This window comes from Dasypus novemcinctus, chromosome 25, assembly GCF_030445035.2.
Source record: "Dasypus novemcinctus isolate mDasNov1 chromosome 25, mDasNov1.1.hap2, whole genome shotgun sequence".
Lineage (NCBI taxonomy): Eukaryota > Metazoa > Chordata > Mammalia > Cingulata > Dasypodidae > Dasypus > Dasypus novemcinctus.
The window spans coordinates 22,935,424-22,955,247 of NC_080697.1; the positions used below are offsets into that span (position 1 = coordinate 22,935,424).

The following is a 19,824-nucleotide window of genomic DNA, read 5'->3' on the forward strand; positions in this document are numbered from 1 at the left end:
TCTAGAATAAACTTAAAACAGGGGTGGGACCACTCTAGCCAGCTTCAGTAATTTCAGGTATGAACCTTTTGCTATTTTATAAAATACAGCCATCTATATTATGATTTATTAGTCATAATCATTACTTTTTAAGCTTCGGTTACAGGCTGAGAAACTTTATGAAGCTTAGAAGTAAAATAAGCAGTAATGTCAATGAAATCCATTTAAGCAGAACAGTTCAGTGTGTGTATGTACGTACGTGCACACACAAGTGAAAAAATAAATGAGCCATGTCACTTTGTGACAAAAATTGTTAGTAAACAAATAAACAAACAAAAACCTGTCTTTCAAGGTTTAGATTGAGCGCTTGCTTTTCCCCAAACTATTGAAGCGCCTCCTGCGGCCGGGAAGGGGAAAGGGTTTGTGAATCATCTTTGTGCGTCTTGTCCTGACTACTATAGTGTATCATACTTAGCGGGCTTTCATTGCGTGCCTGACACACTGTAGGTGCTTTATAAATATTTATTGAATAAATAAGTGAATGCCGTACTGAATATGGTATTTACAAGAGTTAGCAATATTTCTAAATTATTTTTCTTCTCAACCAAAAAGGATTGCTGCTCTAGGCATTTGGAGCCAAGTGTTTCAAAGTAAAATAAATCTCTAATAAAACATTTATCTAATGATGACACATTCTTACCACAGACCTAGGTGTCTGTAACTGGGGAAGAGCTTCAGCCTTAAATACAGGCATAGATATTCCTTTATTTTTTTAACCAGGATTTGTTCCTCTAAATGGCTGAAGGTAGTTATAAAAAACCACTTAATCTTTTCCTGAGCTTTCTTCCCTTTATTTGCTTCCAAAGCGTCCCTATTTAGTAGTGAGTAGGAATCAGCAGGAAGCCCGAAAAGATCGAAAGGAATTGGCCCTGAGAATCCGACGAATTCTGTCCTTTGCGCCACCTCGTAGTTTTGAGCCGTGACGGGGTGAGGCGCGCTTTTGAATGCGAAGTACGTGAAAGCCCAACGGTTGTTGCTGTGTGTTGAGCTGGCTCCGGGGCGCTGAGTTAGCTGCGTGGGGTCTTTTTGGAGGTCACTCGGCGTCGTGTTTTCAAGACCGTCTTGTCCGCTGTGACTCTCGGCTCTGGTAAGGGGAGGATTTTAGTTGCTTTGAGCTCCGAGAAGCCGGTATCCCCGGCGCGGCGCGCGGGGGTGAAAGGGGCAGAGCGCCGGCGAGCTGAAGTGCTCTACGTTTGCTTTGGTCCTAGCTCGGGACCCAAAAGGAAAGTTTAAGATGTTGGGATATGATGTTAAATTGGAAATTGCCTCAGTAATCTTAGTTCATTGAGATTCAAACTGAGTGCCCATCTGAATCACGGGATAGGGTAGGGGTTTCAAGAAAGAAATTTCTTTTTTCTCGAAGCGAAGCCCGAGAATCTGTACATTTAATGGAAGCTAGATAGGAGAATATAGTGTTTAGACAGATTTGGTCTAGCAGGCTGCCATTGTTTTACAGATGGATACAATGAGACCCTGGAAATGCCCTGCAGACTTTAGGAACACCTTTGTTGTGTATCCAGATCCCAACACTCGACCTTGTGTCTGGTGGAAACTGCATTTTCTCCAAGTGAGTTTCAATTCCAGCACTTAGATCAAAGCTGGTGAAGAATTTCTAGTAGAAAGTAAGGGGGTGGGGCAAGAAAGCGGCCTAGGGCGCATATTTATACCTATTGCAGTCTCCTCCTTTGATTCCCTCAACAAAGCTGCTTCTGCATTTTAGGGTGAGATGGCTAAGCATTTTGTGAAAGGATTTTAAGCTCCTTACTCGGGAGTTAAACAATCTGTGGCTTTACCCCCAGGAATCCTAATAGACTGTCGCGGTATAAGGTGTAAAGGAAGTTAGGAACAGTCTAGTCCACTTTTTCTCTTTTCTTTGTCTGCTACCCATGTACACCTAAGTGATATCCAATAGTCTTATTTACTTAGTCCCAGGTTGGCCTGGGGCCCCAAAAGTTATTGACATCTGATCCAGAAGACCTGTTTATTAAACAGTACTACATGATTAAAATATATATGTATATATCCAGAAATATATACATATTTCGCAGAGTATGAAATTCTGTTCACAGTTGTGATACTGTTACTTTTTAAGAAATCTTAATCTAAATTATTCAAATTTATATGTTATTACCTATTATTTAACCATTAATGTATATATAGTGTATTCAGAATCCAAGACAGTTTGGGCTAGTGGCCAAAAGTCATCTGCCAGTCCACTTAAACCCAATTGAGTATTCGACCACAAAAAAGTTGCCTTCAAATAACAAGAAATGGATAGTATATGATTTATTTAAGTGAAAATAGCTTGGAGTAGAAGGTGAGATTGAGTCCCACAGTGCCCTAGAATGTAATGAAATGTTAAAAGACTTCTGTTTAAAACATGATGTTTTTAATTGGAAGGCATTTTTAAAAAGAAATACTTAATGTTCCTTCTACATTTTGTTTATCCATTCCTTGGTTGATGGACACTTGGATTGCTTCCATCTTTGGCGATTATAAATAATGCAGCTTTGAAAATATCTGTTTGAGCCCCTGCTTTCAATTCTTTTGTGTATATCTAGTAGAGGGATTGCTGAGTCATATGGTAATTCTGTACTTTTTGAAGAACCACCAAACTGTCTTTCATAGTAGCTGCACCATTGTACATTGCCACCATCAATGAATGAGTGTTCCAGTTTCTCTACGTGCTCTCCAACAATTATAATTTTCCTTTTTATTAATAGTAGCCATTCTAATGTATGTGATGTGGTATCTCATGGTTTTGATTTGCATTTCCCTGATGGCTGATGATGTTGAGTATCTTTTCATGTGCTTTCTGGCCATTTGTATATCTTTGGAGAGAGATCTATTCAAGTCTTTTGCCCATTTTTAAATTGGGTTGTCTTTTTGTTTTTAGGTTGAAGGATTTGTCTGTATATTCTGGATATTAAACCTTTATTGGATATGTAATTTCCAAATATTTTCTCCCATTGTGTAGGTATTGTTTTACTTTAATGATGAAGTCCCATTTGTCTATTTTTTCTTTTGTTGCTTGTGCTGTGGGTGTAAAGTCTACGAAATTATTACCTAACACAATGTCCTAAAGATGTTTCCATATTTTTTTCCTAGGAGTTTGATAGTTCTGGGTCCTTATTTGGTCTTTAATCCATTTTGAATTGATTTTTTTGTATAAGGTATGTGGTAGGGTTCCTTTTTTTTGCAAATGGATATCCAATTCCCCCAGCACCATTTGTTCAAGAGATTATTCTAGCCCAATTGTGTGGACTGGCCATGGATGTGAGGGTCAGTTTCTGAACTCTCAGTTTGATTCCATTGGTCAATATAGCTATCCTTGTGCCAGTACCATACTGTTTTGGCCACTGTAGCTTTGTAATTTGTTTTAAAGTTAAAAAGTGTGAAGCCTCCAACTTCGTTCTTTTTCAAGATTTTTTTTTGGCTGTTTGGGGCTTTTTATCTTCCAAATAAATTTGATAATTGGCTTTTCCATTTCTGCAAAGAAGGCTTTGGAATTTTGATTAGGGTTGCACTGATTCTGTAAATCATTTTGGGTAGAAATGACATCTTAACAGTATTTAGCTATCCAGTCCTTGAACACATAATGTTCTTCCAATTATTTAGGTTTCTTTCATTTCTTTTAGCAATGCTTGGTAGTTTTCTGTGTATAAGTCCTTCACATCCTTGGTTAAATTTATTCCTAGATATTTCATTCTTATAGTTAATATTGTAAATGGAATTTTATTCCTGATTTCCTCTTCAGGTTGCTCGTTACTAGTGTATAGAAACTACTGATTTTTGCATGTTAATCTTGTATCCCACCACTTTGCTGAACTTGTTTATTAGCTCTAGCAGCTTTGTTGTAGATTTTTTGGGACTTCCTGTATATAGGGTAATGTCATCTGCAAATAGTGAAAATTTTGCTTGTTCCTTTTCAATTTGGATGCCTTTTATTTATTTTTCTTGCTTAACTGCTCTAGCTTGAACTTTTAGCACAAGTTGAATAACATTGGTGACAGTGGGCATCCTTGTCTTATTCCTCATCTTAGAGGGAAAGCTTCCAGTCTTTCACCCTTGAGTACCATGTTAGCTGTAGGTTTTTCATGTATGTCCTATATCATGTTGAGGAAGTTTCCTTTTATTCCTATTTCTGAAAGTTTTTTAATCAAGAAAGGATACTGGGTCCCGTATATTCTGTATGTGACTTTACTGTGACCTAAAACTTCTTTGAAGACAAAATGAAAAAAACTGGGGAAGATAAGGAAGAAAATGCCACTGTACATACAGGACAACAGATATTACACTGATGAAAGGCAAAACATCAAAAAATATTTTCTTTCAATATTTTTCTTTTTTTTAATACCTCAATTTTTTTCCTTTGTTTTTAGTTTTTCTAAATTATATATTTTATTTCTTATACTTAAACCTATCATTATTTCATTTCCTATTAATTGAATTTGACAATTTTCTTGGTTTCATTTTTGAAGAAGTTTTAGATCACAGAAGGGTTACAACTGTGGTAGGGAAGGATCATTGGTGTGGGGTGTCAGTGATGGGGGATACATGAGAAGAAGTTCATCTGGGCATACATATAAGGCATATAAATGTGTTCAAATGCTCATGGGGCATTGCCACAATGAGTAGAGATTCACACAACAACTGAAAGAATATTGAATTCCCATCCTGGGGAGCTCTGCCACATTCTCTAATGGAATAGCAGCAACCCCCCAAACAAGGGCAGTAACTAGTGAAAAGGATGGTCCATTGATGGGCTATTGATATTGGCAACTGTGCTTATAAGCCTTTAGCTCTTGAAATTGCAACTTAGCCTGGTGTTGTAGGGTGCCTAAGAGTTACCTCCTGAGAACCTCCATGTTGCTCAAATGTGGTCTCTCTTTAAGCCAAACTCAGCATACAGATGCATGACCTTCCCTCCAGCATGGGACATGACTCCTGGGGATGCGCCTCCCTGGCACTGAGAGATTACTACTAAGCACTAGCTGGTGATGCAACTGGAAAAAGACCTTGAATAAAAGGGGGGAAAGGTAAAGACAAATGAGTTTATATGGCTAAAAGACTTCAAAGTGAGTTGGGAGGTCATCAGAGAAGTAACATTTATGCACATCACAGCAGGATCTCATAGTCAGCCAAAGTAGATACTACCCCAAATAGTGGGGCTCCGGAGGTCTCCGGAGACACCCAGGTCCTATGGTCATGGCGGATAGCTCCAGAGTTTGGTGCCTTGCCAGGGGGCCCTACTTTGAAGTTTGTACTCCCGTGTGTGACAGAGTTGGACTCAGATGTGACTTCTCTACACATCCCTCTTCTGTCTCTTTTATCTGAACCTATAGCTGGTGCTGGAGTTGGTAGATTCAAGTCAAGAGACTTGAATCTCTGGGCTGTCCATGTGCCAGCTGGACCCTGAGCCTCAGTGGAGTTGCAACACCTACACTCCAGTTCATTGGACTCACCCAGGACAACTAACAAGGAGGTGAGAGTGGACAACCACCACACCGAGGAACCGAGAGAGTCTATAACTGCAAGCAGGAGAGTCCCATCCATCAGCCTTATGGGATTGAAGCCCCCTCTCAATTAAAGATGGAGGAGTTGGGAAGCGGACTTGGTCCAGTGGTTAGGGCATCCATCTACCACATGGGAGGTCCGTGGTTCAAACCCCCAGCCTCCTTGACCCATGTGCAGCTGGCTCACGCACAGTGCTGATGCACACAAGGAGTGCTGTGCCATGCAGGGGTGTCCCCCGCATAGGGAAGCCCGGCGCGCAAGGAGTGCGCCCCATAAGGAGAGCCGCCCAGCGCGAAAGAAAATGTAGCCAGCCTAAGAATGGCGCTGCCCACCCGGAGAGCTGACACAACAAGATGACGCAACAAATAGAAACACAGATTCCCATGCCGCTGACAACAACAGAAGCAGACAAAGAAAAAGACGCAGCAAATAGACACAGAACAGACAACTGGGGTGGGTAGCAGATGGGGGGCAAGGGGAGAGAAATAAATCTTTTTAAAAAAGATTAAAGATGGAGTGGGCATCACTATTCCAGAATCCTCAGAAATGGGGTATAAAATATGGTCTAGAGTGGACTCACTGCTATTCTACTATAGTCTTATTGTGATTCTAGCAATGGAAGATATTGTATCATTGATGTGGAAACAGTGGCCCGTGGAGATGCTGAAGTCAGGGAGAGGGAAAAAGAGTGGTAATATGGGGGCATTTTCAGGACTGGAATTGTCCTGAATGAAATTGCAATGACAGGCATAGGCCATTATATAATCTGCCATGACCTACAGAATTGCGTGGGAGAGAGCATAAACTACATTGTAAACTATAATCCATGTTCAGTGACAATGCTCCAGAATGCGTTCATCAATTGCCAACGAGTGTTCCGCACTAATGAAAGAAGCTATTAATTGGGGAAAAGTGGGAGGTGTGGGGAGTGGGGCATATGGGAATCCCTTAAATTTTTTTATGTAACATTTTATGTAATTTAAGTATCTTTTACAAATAAATAAAAACTTTTTTACAAAAGGATGCTGGGACGCATATGTGGCTCAAGCGATTAAGCTCTTGCCTACCATATGGGTTCAGTTCCTGGTGCCTCCTGGAGAAGACAAGCAAGACAGCAAGCTGGCACGACAGGCAGGCAAGCTGATGTAACAAGGAGACACAAAGAGGAAAGACAGTGAGAGACACAACAGAGCTGGAAGCTGAGTTGGCCCAAGCAATTGAGTGCTCTCTCCCACGTGGGAAGTCCCAGGTTTGGTTCCCGGTGCCTCCTAAAGAGAAGATGAGCAGACACAGAGAGCACACAGCAAATGGACACATAGAGCAGAAAGCGAGCACAAATAAGAGGAGAGGGGAATATATAAATAAATAAAATAAATCTTTAAAAAGGAAAATAGGATCCTAGTGAGCCGATGTGGCTCAAGCAGTTGAGTGCCTGCTTCCCACATGGGAGGTCCTGGCTTTGACCCCAGTGCCTTTGTATTAGTTAGTTAAGGGGTGCTGATGCAAAATACCAGTGATCTGTTATCTTTTATAAAGAATATTTATTTGGGGTAGAAGCTTATAGTTACCAGGGATAGCAGTTTGATATTATTAATGAATTCCAAAAAGAAATATTGGATTATGTTTGTAAATTGGTCTTTTCCTCTGGGTGTATTAGAGTGTATTGGATTCAGAGGTTTTACTTTTACTTGATTAAATAATGATTAAGGCTTTGTTGGACCATGTCAGTAGGATATTGAGTTCCCCACCTCTTGGTGAGTGGGTACTCACAGAAAAACTGCACCACAGAGAAGGGAAGTTGGAGTCTTGAGCTGGAGCCCTGGGAAGTTAGTACATAGAGGAAATTGATCTTGAGGAAAGAAAAACAAGCCATTTGCCTAAATGTCTACATCTGGCCTTGTGGAGATAACAGAGCGGCTGAGCCTGGGCAGAGGCAAGCCCCAGGAAGCCTGAACCCATGCAGATGTTGGCAGCCATCTTGCTCCAAGATGTGGCAGTAGACTGGTGAGGGAAGTAAGTTATGCTTTATGGCCTGATAAATGTAAACTTCTACCCCAAATAAATACCTTTTATAAAAGCCAACAGATTTCTGGTATTTTGTATTAACACCCCTTTGGCTAACGAATACATCAGGCCATAAAGCATAACTTACTTCCCTCACCAGTCTGTTGCCACATGTTGTGGCAAGATGGCTGCCAATGTCTGCCAAGACTTCAGGCTTCCTGGGTTCCTTTCTTCCCAGGGCTTAGTTGCCCTGCTCTCTGCACAAGGCCAGCTGTAGACTATTGGGCAACCAGCTCTGTCTCTCTTCCCAGGGCTTGATTCTCTCCCTGCTCCTCCGTGTGCTTATTTCCAGGGCTCCAGCTCAAAAACTCCAAACTTTGTCCTTTGCCATGTCTTTTGACTGTGAGTCCCCACCCTCCAAGGGGCAGGAACTCAGTGCCCTACAGACATGGCCCAATCAAAGCCCTAATCATAATTTAATCAAATAATAGTGAAACCTCAGACCAGTTGACAAACATAATCCAATATCTATTTTTGGAATTCATAGACAATATCAAACTACTACAGCTGCCTAAAAACAAACAAACAAATGAAAAGCAACAAGCAAACAAAGGAAACAACCAACTGAGGAGAGCCAGTGTGGCTCAGTGGTTGAGTGCCAGCTTCCCACATATGAGGTCCAGGGTTCAATCCCCAGTACCTCAAAAAATAAGAAAAAGAAAATAAATGATTCTGGATTTTGTCAAATGCCTTTTCTTGTGTCAGTCAACATGAGTGTGGTTTTCCCCATTTGGTTTGTTCATGTGTTGTATTAAATTAATTGATTTTGTGTTGAACTACCCTTGCATACATTGGATAAAATCCACTGGATTATGGTGTATAATTCTTTTAATATGCTATTGGATTCTATTTGAAAGTATTTTGTAGAGGATTTTTGTATCTATAGTCATTAGAGAAATTGGTCCTAATTCTCTTTTCTTATAATATCTTTATCTGGCTTTTGTATTAGAGTGATGTTGGCCTCATAGAGTGAGTTAGATACTGTTACCTGCTCTTCAATTTCCTGAAAGATTTTGAGCAAGATTGGTAGTAATTCTTGGAATGATTGGTAGAATTCACCTGTCTAGCTATCTGGACCTAGATCTTTATTTTTTGGGAGGTTTTAGATGACTGATTCTATCTCTTTGCTTGTAATTTGTCTGCTGGTGTCTTCTATGTCTTCTAGACTCAGTATAAGTGGTTTGTGTGTTTCTCGAAATTTGTCAGTTTCACATAAGTTGTGGAATTTATTAGCAAACAGTAGTTCATAGTATCCTCTTATGACCCTTTTTATTTCTTTGGGGTCAGTAGTATTATCCCTCCTCTCATTTCTGATTTTATTTATTTGCATCTTCTCTCTTTTTTTGGCAGTCTAATTAAGGGTTTGTCTTGAAGAACCAACTATTGGTTTTGTTAATTATCTCTTGATTTTTTAAATTCTCAATTTCTTTTATTTCTACTCTAATCTTTGTTACTTCTTTCCTTTTGCTTGCTTTGGTTTTTGTTTGCTGTTCTTTTTCTAGTTCCTCCAGGTGTGCAGTTAGGTCTTTGATTTTAGCTCTTATTTTTTAATCAGTTTTATTGATACATATTAATAAAGAATAAATCGATCCTCTCTCTCTTTTTTTAATGTAAGCATTAAATTAAATTTCCCTCTCAGCACTGCCTTCACTGCATCCCATAAGTTTTGATATGTTGTGTTTTCAATTTCATTCTTTTCAAGATGTTTACTGATTTCCTTGCAATTTCTCCTTTGATCCACTGATTGTTTAAGTGTGTGTTATTTAACTTCCATATGTTGTGGATTTTTTATGTTCTCTACCTTTTATTGATTTCCAGCTTCATTACATTATGGTCAGAGAAGATGCTTTGTATCGTTTCAATCTTTTTAAATTTGAGATGTGTTTTATGACCCAACAAGTGGTCTGTCCTAGAGAAGAATATATATCCTGCTTTTTGGGTGCAGTGTTCTGTATGTCTGTTAGGTCTAGTTCATTTATCATATTCAAGTTCTGTTTATTTAACTCCGTCTAGATGTTCAATCTATTGATGAGAGTGGTGTAATTGAAGTCTCCAACTGTATTTTAGGGGTGTCTGTTTCTCTCTTCAGTTTTGCCAATGTTTGTCTCATGTATTTTGCAGGACTTTGGTTAGGCGCATACATATTTATTTATTTATTTTTTAAAAGGATTTATTTATTTATTTAATTCCCCCCTCTTCCCCGGTTGTCTGTTCTCTGTGTCTATTTACTGCGTCTTGTTTCTTTGTCCGCTTCTGTTGTCATCAGCGGCACGGGAAATGTGGGCGGCGCCATTCCTGGGCAGGCTGCACTTTTCTTTCGCGCTGGGCAGCTCTCCTTACGGGGTGTGCTCCTTGCGGGTGGGGCTCCCCTACGCGGGGGACACCCCTGTGTAGCACGGCACTCCTTGCGCGCATCAGCACTGCACATGAGCCAGCTGCACACGGGTCAAGGAGGCCCGGGGTTTGAACCACGGACCTCCCATGTGGTAGACAGATGCCCTAACCACTGGGCCAAGTCCGTTTCCCTGTGCATACATATTTAGATCATAGTATGTCTTGATGGATTGCCTTTTTTTTTTTTTTTTGGTAGATTGCCCTTTTATTAATATATAGTGTCCTTCTTTGTCTTCCAAAACAGTTTTTGACTCTTAACACCTTTTGTCTCTTGTAACAACTTTTGAGTCTATTTTGTCTCATATTAGTATAGCAAACCTAGCTTTTTTAGGGATTCTATTTTCATGGAATATCTTTTTCCAACTTTTTCTTTTCAACCTAGTTTTGTCTTTGGTTCTAAGGTGAGTCTCTTGCAAACAGCATATAGTTGGTAATGTTTTTTCATCCATCCTCCAAATCCATGTCTTTTGATTAAGGAGTTTTATCCCATTATCATTCAGTGTTATTACTATAAAGGCAGAATATCAGCCATTTTGTCCTTTGTTTTTTATATGTCATATCTTTTGTGTCTTTTTCTTTATTTCCACCTCCTTTTCCATATTGATTGTTTGTGATGTATCTGACTAATCTGTTTCTGTGTTATTTTAAAACATTTGAAAATAAACCAGTTTGGCTTCAGTAGCATATCCTCTGAATCTTCATTTCTTCACACTAGTCTGAGTCACTCTTTCTTGTCTTTTCCTTTCAGCCTGAAGAACTCCCTTTAGTAATTTTTGTCAGGCAATCTTTTGTAGATGAACTCTTTCAGTATCTGTGTATATTTTAAACACTTCCTCATTTGCTGGGTAAAGAATTTTTGTCTGGCAGTTTTTCTTTCAGTACCTTAAGTATATCATACCACTGTCTTCTCCCCTCCATGGCTTCTGATGAGAAATCAGTACTTAGTCATACTGAGGATTCCTTGTATGTGACAAACCCCTTTTCTCTTGTTTTCAGAAATCTGTCTGTCTTTGGTATTTGACATTCCGATTAGTATATGTCTTAGAGTAGGTCTGTTAGGGTTTATTCTGATTTGAGTACATTGTGTTTCTGGGATATGTTTATTTATCTCTTCCATAAGAGTTGGGAAATTTTCAGCCATTATTTCCTTAAATATTCTTTCTGCCCCTTTTCCCTTTTCTTCTCCTTCAGGGATACGATTACCCATGATGTGTACATTCGTGGGCTTTGTACTGTCACTCAAATCCCTGAGATCCTTCTCAATTTTTTTCCATTCTTTACTTGTTCTTCTGACTATATGATTTCAATTGCCCAGTCTCCTAGTTTGCTGGTTCTTCTGCCTGATCAAATCTGCTGTTTTATCCCTCTAGTATAATTTTTTTGGGGGGGAGGAACAGGACTGGAGACTGAATCCGGGACCTCGTAATGTGGGAAGCCAGTGCTCAACTACTGAACCACATCGGCTTCCCTGAGTTGTTTTTTTTTTTTTTTTTTCACTTGTTTTGCTTGTTGTTTGTTTTTGTCTTTTCAGGAGGTATCAGAAACCAAACCCAGGACCTCCCATTGGGAGGCAAGAGCTCAACCGCTTGAGCCATGTCTGCTTCCTCTAGTGTCATTTTAATCTCTATTGTTTTGCCTTTCATCCCCATAATTTCTGTTGTTTCTTTTTATACTTCCAAATTCTTCTTTACATTCATACTTTGTCTTCATAATATCCTTTATCTCTTTATGCATGTTTTCCTTCAGCTCCTTAAATTGATTTAGGAGATTTCTTTCAACTTGTTTGGTTACTTGTTCTAAATTCTGTGTCTCCTCTGAATTTTTTATTTTTTCCCTTGATTGAGCCATACCTTCTGGTTTTTTACTGAGACTTGTAATATTTATATGCTGATGGCTAGGCATCTGATTATCTTGTTGGGTTAACTCTGAATGTCTGTTTCTCCCTCTTATCTAGGGTTTTATTGTTGATTGGCTTTGTGTTGTCTCTGACTCTTGGTCTAACTTTTTTGGACAAATTGTCAAAAGTAGCTTTAGTTTAACTGATCAGATTTTCTCAGCTCTTCTCATGTGATTCTTTTTATTTTTATTTTTATTTTTATTTTTTATATTCCGCCCCCCCGCCACGGTTTTTGCTTACTGTCTGCTCTCTATGTCCATTTGCTGTACGTTCTTCTCTTTGTATTTTTTTTTATTCTCTCCCCCTCCCTCCATTGCAGCTTGCTTGTTGTTTTTTGCTCTCTGTGTCCATTCACTGGGTGCTCTTCTGTGTTCTTACTTATCTCCCTTTTTTTCTTGCGTCACCTTGCTGAGTCAGCTCTCAGCAGTGCTTGCAGGCCAGCGGCAGTCCACGACGCTGGCGGGCCAGGGAGTTCTCCATGGCATGCAGGCAAGCCTGCCTTTACAAGGAGGCCCCAGGACTCAAACCTAGGGCCTCTCATATGGTAAACAGAAGCCCAGCTGATTGAGCCACAGCCACTCCCCTCTCATGTGATTCTTTTTTTTTTTTTTTTTTTTTTTTGTATCTGTAATTGCCAGTTTTATTCCTCTGGCTAAGAGATCCAGAGGTAAAGTGAGGTTTACATTTCTTTGCTTATAGTTCTTTCATCAAGAGTTTAAGTGCCCTCATTAACCCTTATATGCTGGTTGCAAACTATTTAATTGACTTACTTATTAAAAAAATCCTTAATTCTTTGTACGTGTGACACAAGTAATGTGTTCAACAAAAATACACATAAGAAAAAAAAACCCTGAACCAAAATGTCACACCATTCAGAAATTAACAGGCAAGTTATTGATGTATGTATGTACGTACACACATACAAACAGATATTTTGGAATTTTATCCTACATATGTGAGCTGATACTTAATATACTGTTTTTTAACCTGTTATGTTTTGTTTTACAATATGGAATAAACATCTTTTCATGCATATGTGTGGAAACTACCCAATTGAAAAATAGACTTGGAGAATGGGTCAAAATACAAAATCTAACAAGATGTTGGTAAGAAACAAACTACCTAAAACAAAGTATTGCCGGATGATTCATAGTAAAACGTAGGTCAAAGATATATCAGAAAGTGTTAACCAAAAGAAAGCAGGTGCCAGAATTTAATATGAGACAAAAAATAACTCAAGGCCTAAAGCATACAGGATAAGGACGGTTGCGGGAATGTCTTTGCTTCCAATGCATCATCACAAACTTGTTTCTTACTCTTCTTATCTCTTTCCTAAGCCTTTCTAACTCATCTACTCCTCTAATCATTTCTTCAGGGTCCAAATGCCTAATGGGAGTATCCTCTTTAAACTCCTGGTCAGGTTGAACTAGCGCTCCTGTAAGGTTGCCTTCTGCTTCCTAGTTTACACCTTCTCTGTGACGGTGAGGATTTCCTTCTGCCTCTGGTGGTGCATCTTTCAAAGGGTGGTCTTCCTCAGCCTTTGACATGTTCTGTGGCTTTCCTTCATTTTCTTCACAAAAATTTTGCATGTTGAGTATTTTTTTTCTATTTTTTCTTTTTTGAATAAATTAATCCTGAGGAGATCCAGGACACTTTCTCTTTCTCCAGAAACAGAGCTCTCATGTGATTCTTGCTCTCAGTATGCAGTACAGTTGTTAAGATTGTACTTTTTATGTAATTCTTTCACCTCTAGGAGAAAGTTTTCTTTCCTCTGTTCCTTCTCTGGGAATCTTGACCTCTCTGTGTTGTGCAGAATTTTCTCCTCAGCTTCTGTGATTTGTTTAAGTTCTCTAACTCACTCTGTGCCCCATGTATCTTATACTTTGAAGTTCGTGGACGGTCCAGTCTCACAGTAGTTAAGTTTAACACTTTGTCTCCCCCACCCTTTTTTTCTTCTCTGTGAAGCTTTTCTGCCTCTGCTTTCTTTCCATTAGGTATTCTGCCCCAGGGTCATTCCAGAAAGATGGGCCCCTCCAGAAATAAGTCCATTTTGGATTTAGGGAGTCCCATCAACAATAACTGGATTAAGTGCACTTGGTGACCACCGTTCTGCTGCAATTTTTCCTCCATTCCCCCCCCCTCCCTCAGGATGGGCCTTTTGCATGCAGAACTCCTCAGAAGCTTGTGTTCTCCCTGATCGCTGAACTTGGGTCCCGGTGCCTGAATATGCCTGGGGTTCTAACTCACTGCTGTGAGTTTTGTATAGTTTGTGTCCCCAGTGGAAAGAACCCGGGCTGCTGCCTACAAAGAATTCCAAAGCTTGGTACAAGAGTGCAGGACCGAGTAAGGAGGAGGGGAAGAGGATCTACAGGTACAGGACAGAAGTTCCCTACATAATAATTTTCCCTTCAATTCAGTATTTGTGGAGTCCTTCGCCAGTCTTTATCATACTCCAGGGTTCTAAGCAAGTGAAATTTGTACTTATATTTGCTGAATCTTTGGAGAGCGATTTTTCAGGGTATGTCTTACACTGCCAAGTTGATGGCATCACTTCTTTAAAATTTTTATAAAAAGATTTTAAGAAATATGTTACAGAAGAAATGAGAATGTTGAGTTGACTTGTTTGTATATGCAGTATGTACATCTTATTTGCATGGACAATTTTTTATAGCAACTTTATTGAGATCCTCATATATCATAAAATTCATACTTTGAAAGTGTCAATTTTAGTGGTTATATTATAGCACTATCTATTTTTAGGACATTTTTATCACAGCAAAAATAAACCTGTACCCACTAGCAGTCACTCCATATTTGTATGACATGAAGACATACTTTTTACTTTCTTTTATGAGGTAATTTTTTTAAAACCATGTGTATATATTCCCTTATTTTTACTTTTTTTTTTTTTTTACAATCAGTGGCTTTTAGTATAATCAGAGTATTGTGCATTCATCATCACTAAACATTTTAGAGCGGTTTCATTACTCCAAAAAGAAAAACTCCACACCCCTTAGCAATCACCTCTCAATCTCTCTATCCTTCCCCAGCCCTACATAACCAATAATCTAATTCCATCTTTATAAATTGATTTATATTTACATTTTATATAAATGGAATGATACAATATGTGGTACTTTGTGTCTTGTTTCTTTCACTTAGCATAATGTGGGGGTTTTTTTCTGCTTATATTAACATCTTGTAACATTAACATACATAGTTTCAAATATAAACAGTCTTATATATGCAATATTATCCATATTCATATTTCATATGAGGTTTTACTATGCATTATAGTTCCATGTTACACTTTATAGCTTTCCTTTTAGTAATATACATGACCTTAGATTTTCCCTTTAAACTACTGTCATATCCCATCATACCCCATTTTTAGCACTGCTAGTGACAAACACTGTTTGAATTTCACCTTTTCTTTTAATTTCCAAAGAGTAACACAACCTATTTACCTGTTCTGCACAGGTTGATCTTCAGCTTTCCATTCTCTAATCTCCTGTTCTCTGGTGATCTGTGTTTTAGCTATTAACTCCATGAGTTTGCTCAGTATATTTAGTTCATAATAGTGAAATCATACAGTATTTGTCCTTTTGTTTCTGGCTTGTTTCACTCAACATAATGTCTCCCAGGTACATCCATGCTCTCATATGTTTCATGACATAATTTCTTCTTACAGCTGCATAGTATTCCATCGTGTGTGTACACCACTGTTTTTTAATCCATTCATTGGTTGATGGTCACCTGGGTTGTTTCTGTCTTTTGGCAATTAGGAATAATGCCACTATGAACATTGGTGTACAGATGTCTGTTCGTGTCACTGCTCTCTGTTCTTCTGGGTATATACCACTTGGTAGTGGTATTGCTGGGTCACATGGCAAATCTATATTCAACTTTTTTAAAAAAATTCTTTATTTTTTTAGTTTTTATTTATTTCTCTCCTCTACACCCCCAACCTCCCTCCGCCCTGGTTATCTGTTCTCTGTTTCTATTTGTGTCTTCTTTGTCCGCTTCTGTTGTTGTCAGCGGCACAGGAATCTGTGTTTCTTTTTGTTGCGTCTTCTTGCTGCATCAGCTCTCCATGTGTGTGGTGCCATTCCTGGGCAGGCTGCACTTTCCTTCGCACTGGGCAGCTCTCCTTAACAGGGGCGCACTCCTTGAGCGTGGGGCTCCCCTACGCGGGGGACACCCCTGCGTGGCACAGCACTCCTTGCGTGCATTAGCACTGCTCGTGGGCCAGCTCCACACAGGTCAAGGAGGCCCGGGGTTTGAACCGTGGACCTCCCATGTGGTAGACGGACGCCCTAACCACTGGGCCAAGTCCACTTCCCTATATTCAACTTCTTTAGGAACTGCCAAGTAGTCCTCTACAGCAGCTGTACCATTCTATATTCCCACCAACATAAGCGTTCCTATCTCTCCACATCCTATCCAACACTTGTAGTTTTCCAGCTTTTTAATACTGTCCCTTCTAATGGGTGTGAAATAATATCACACTGTAGTTTTGATTTTCATTTCCCTAATTGCTAGTGATATTGAACATTTTTCCTTTTTTTTTTTCCTTCACGATTTGTATGTCTTTGGACAAATGTCTATTCAAGTCTTTTTACTGTTTTTTAATTGGGTCATTTGTCTTTTTTATAGTTGAGTTGTAGCATTCTTTATCAATGATATTAAACCCTTATCAGATATGTGCTTTCCAAATATTTTCTCCCATTGAGTCAGCTGCCTTTTCTTTTTCACCCTTTTGATACAGTCCTTTAAGGTACAAAAGTGTTTAATTTTGAGGAAGTCCCATTTATTTTTCTTTAGTTACTCATGCTTTGGGTGTAAGATCCAAGAAACCACCACCTACCACAAGATCTTGAAGATGTTTCCCTACATTTTCTTCTGGTAGTTTTACGGTCCTGGTTTTATATTTAATGTTTGATCCATTTTGAGTTGATTCATTTTTAGGGAGTGAGATAGTGGTCCTCTTTTATTCTTTTGATTATGGATATCCAGTTCTTCCAGCACCATTTGTCAAAGAGACTGTTTTGTCCTAGTATCATGGACTTGGTAGGTTTGTCAAAAACCATTTGGCCCTAGAGGTGAGAGTTTGTTTCTGGACTCTCAATTCTATTCCACTGATCAATGTGTCTATCTTTGTGTCAATACTATGCTATTTTAACCACTGTAGCTATGTAGTACGTTTCAAGGTCTGGTAGTGAAAGTCTTCCCACACGGCTCTTCTTTTTTTTTTTTTTTCCTTTGAAAATAAAATTTTTTATTAGAGTTGTGAGCCCACAGAACAACCATGTGCAATGAGCAGAACTCCCCCACACTACCCCTCCACCAACACTTCACCTTGCTGTGGAACATTTACCATGGCCTCTGAAGAAACATGATCAGACTATTAGCACCAGCCATGGTCCACAGCATACGCCTGGCACATTCCTTCCACACATACCCTATCTTCAACACCAGGCATCAGTGTTATACATTTGCCACAGTCCATTCTCATATCTGCATTGCCAACTTCAGTCCATCTTCCATCACATGGTCCACTGTGCTACACAGTCCCATGCCCTGTACACTGTATCCAAAGAGCACACTCAATGGTTCTCACCTTCACAGAGCCATGTAGTCATCACCCATCAAATCCTTGAACATTTTCTGTAGTCCAAAAAAGAAACTCCATATACCCCCATTATTGACCTTTACCACTGATAAAGTACCTTCCTTCACATTGATGCAAGAATACTACAATATTGCTGTTAACTATAGTCCATAAATTAAACCAAAAGTATTTTTCCTATCCATCACTATATTCTTTTTTAGGAAAATTTTTTAATGTTTTATTTTTAATCTCCATCCCCACCCCCCAGGATGACTCCCTCATCTGTTTTTTGCTCATTGTTTGCACTCATTGTCTGCTTGTTTTTTGCTCATCTGCTTGTTTTTTCTTTAGAAGGCATCAGAAACCGAATCCTGGACCTCCTATGTGGGAGACAGGGGCTTAACTGCTTGAGCCTCATCTGCTCCCTACTTGTTTGTTTTTGTTTTTGTTTTATTTATTTATTTATTATATTCCCCTCCTTGTGGCTTGCTTGCTGTCTACTCTGTGTCCATTCGCTGTGTGTTTTTTCAGTGTGTCTGTATTCAAGGGTAGTTCAGTGCAAGAAAATCGCTTTTCTTTTTCAAAATGCTTTTGGCTATTTGGGTGCACTTTCTCTTCCAAATAAGTTTGTTAATTGCCTTTTCTGTTTCTTTAAAGTAGGCTATTGGAATTTTGATTGACATTGCATTGAATCTATGAATCAGTTTAGGTAGGATTGACATCTTCACAATGTATCATATCACTGTCCTCTCACCTCAGTGGTTTCTGGTGAGATATCCACAGCAAATCTAACTGGGTGTCCCTTGTATGGTTTGCTTCTCCCTTGCTGCACTCAGAATTTTCTTTTTCTTTGACATTTGACATTCTGAATAGCATGTATCTCGTAATAGGTCTGTTCAGGTTTATTCTGATTGGGGTACGCTGTACTTGGATATGTGAGTTCATTTCTTTTATGCGAGTTGGGAAATATTCAGCTATTCCTCAATTACTCTTTCTATCCCTTTTTTCCTTCTCTTCTTCTGAAACTCCCATGACACATTTGTTGTTGCATTTCTTGTTATCATTCAACTCCTTGAGCCACTGCTCGATTTTTTCCATTCTTTTCTCTTTCTGCGCTCAATTCTTGGTTCAATGTATTCTAGGTCTTTAGGATTGCCCCTGTTAGTTGCTCAAATCTGGACCATGGACCTAGGCCTTGAGGAGGGAGGTTGTAGAGATCAGAAAAAAGCTTTTTATTTTCTGTTAATTTACTCACATGTGCTTCCTTGGTCAGCCAGCAGATGGTGCCCTCGTGGCTCTTTCAGTTCAGAGCTTTGTCAGAGAGTTTTCGCTGCAACATGGGCAGGTTCTTTGTGGCAGATGATGCGGCCTGGAGGTTATTCAGAGCCTCACAACTCATACTCCCTCAGATGCTGTTCTCTAACCTTTGCAGTCAGCCCCTTCCTTTTTCCGGTAGGAAATAATTCCACTCCCTTCTGCATCCTCAACAGCCATTCCTGGTCAGTAGAGAGTGTGATTGAGAGGGTCAGATAATTTCAAGGAGAATTTTTTCCCCTGTGCCCTCTGTCTTTCTCTCTCTCTCTCTTTTTTTTTTTTTTTTTTTTTAAGATTTTATTTATTATCCTCCCTGCCTCGTTGTTTCAGGTTGCTGTCCGCGCTCTGTGTCTGCTCATCTTCTCTTTAAGTGGAACCAGGAACCAAACCTGGGACCTCCCATGTGGGAGAGAGGCACTCAGTCACTTGAGCCACCTCAGCTCCCTGCTTGGTTTTGTCTCATAGTCTTTCCTCTTTGTGTCTCTTTGTTACATCATCTTCTTGTGTCAGTTCACCACGTCTGGCCGTTTTGCCAGCTTGTCTTCTCCAGGAGTCACCCAGGACCGCCCCCCCTTCCCCATTTAGCTGGCAGAAGCCCGATTGCTTGAGCTGCATCTACTTCTCCCTTCTCTCTTTTGGGTGGTGTGCAGGCTTCCCAGTGTCCTAAACCTTAGAACATTTTTTTCTAGACTGTTTCTGCCTGTTCTGTAGCTATGTTTCTGTGAGAGAAGATATTCCCGTGTCTTTCTGATTTCCCATCTGCTTACTTTCTAATTAAAAAAACACAACACAAAATACCCTCAACTACTAGTAGGATAACAATGGGTTCATAATTTTACCTCTCTGGGTTTTAGTTTTCTCATTGGAAATACAATAGGATTAAAAAGTTGTTATGGGGAAACAGAGTTGGCCCAACAGATAGGGTGTCCACCTACCACATGGAAGTTCCAAGGTTCAAACCCAGGGCCTCCTGACCCGTGTGATGAGC

General features: G+C 39.5%; 1 protein-coding gene across 2 annotated transcripts in view; it reads left to right on the forward strand.

Moving 5' to 3' along the window:
- The first annotated feature begins 958 nt into the window (after positions 1–958).
- The window catches only part of PBK (PDZ binding kinase), a 41,317-nt gene continuing 22,451 nt past the window's right edge, over positions 959–19,824 (forward strand). Inside the window, exons 1-2 of one of the 2 annotated variants that reach the window (XM_012522808.4) lie at positions 982–1,126; positions 1,496–1,606. The gene's annotated coding sequence lies outside the window, so the exon portion shown is untranslated. Of the gene's footprint in view, positions 1,127–1,495; positions 1,607–19,824 lie in introns of both variants that reach the window. The other variant, XM_004452155.5, reaches the window with a different exon arrangement.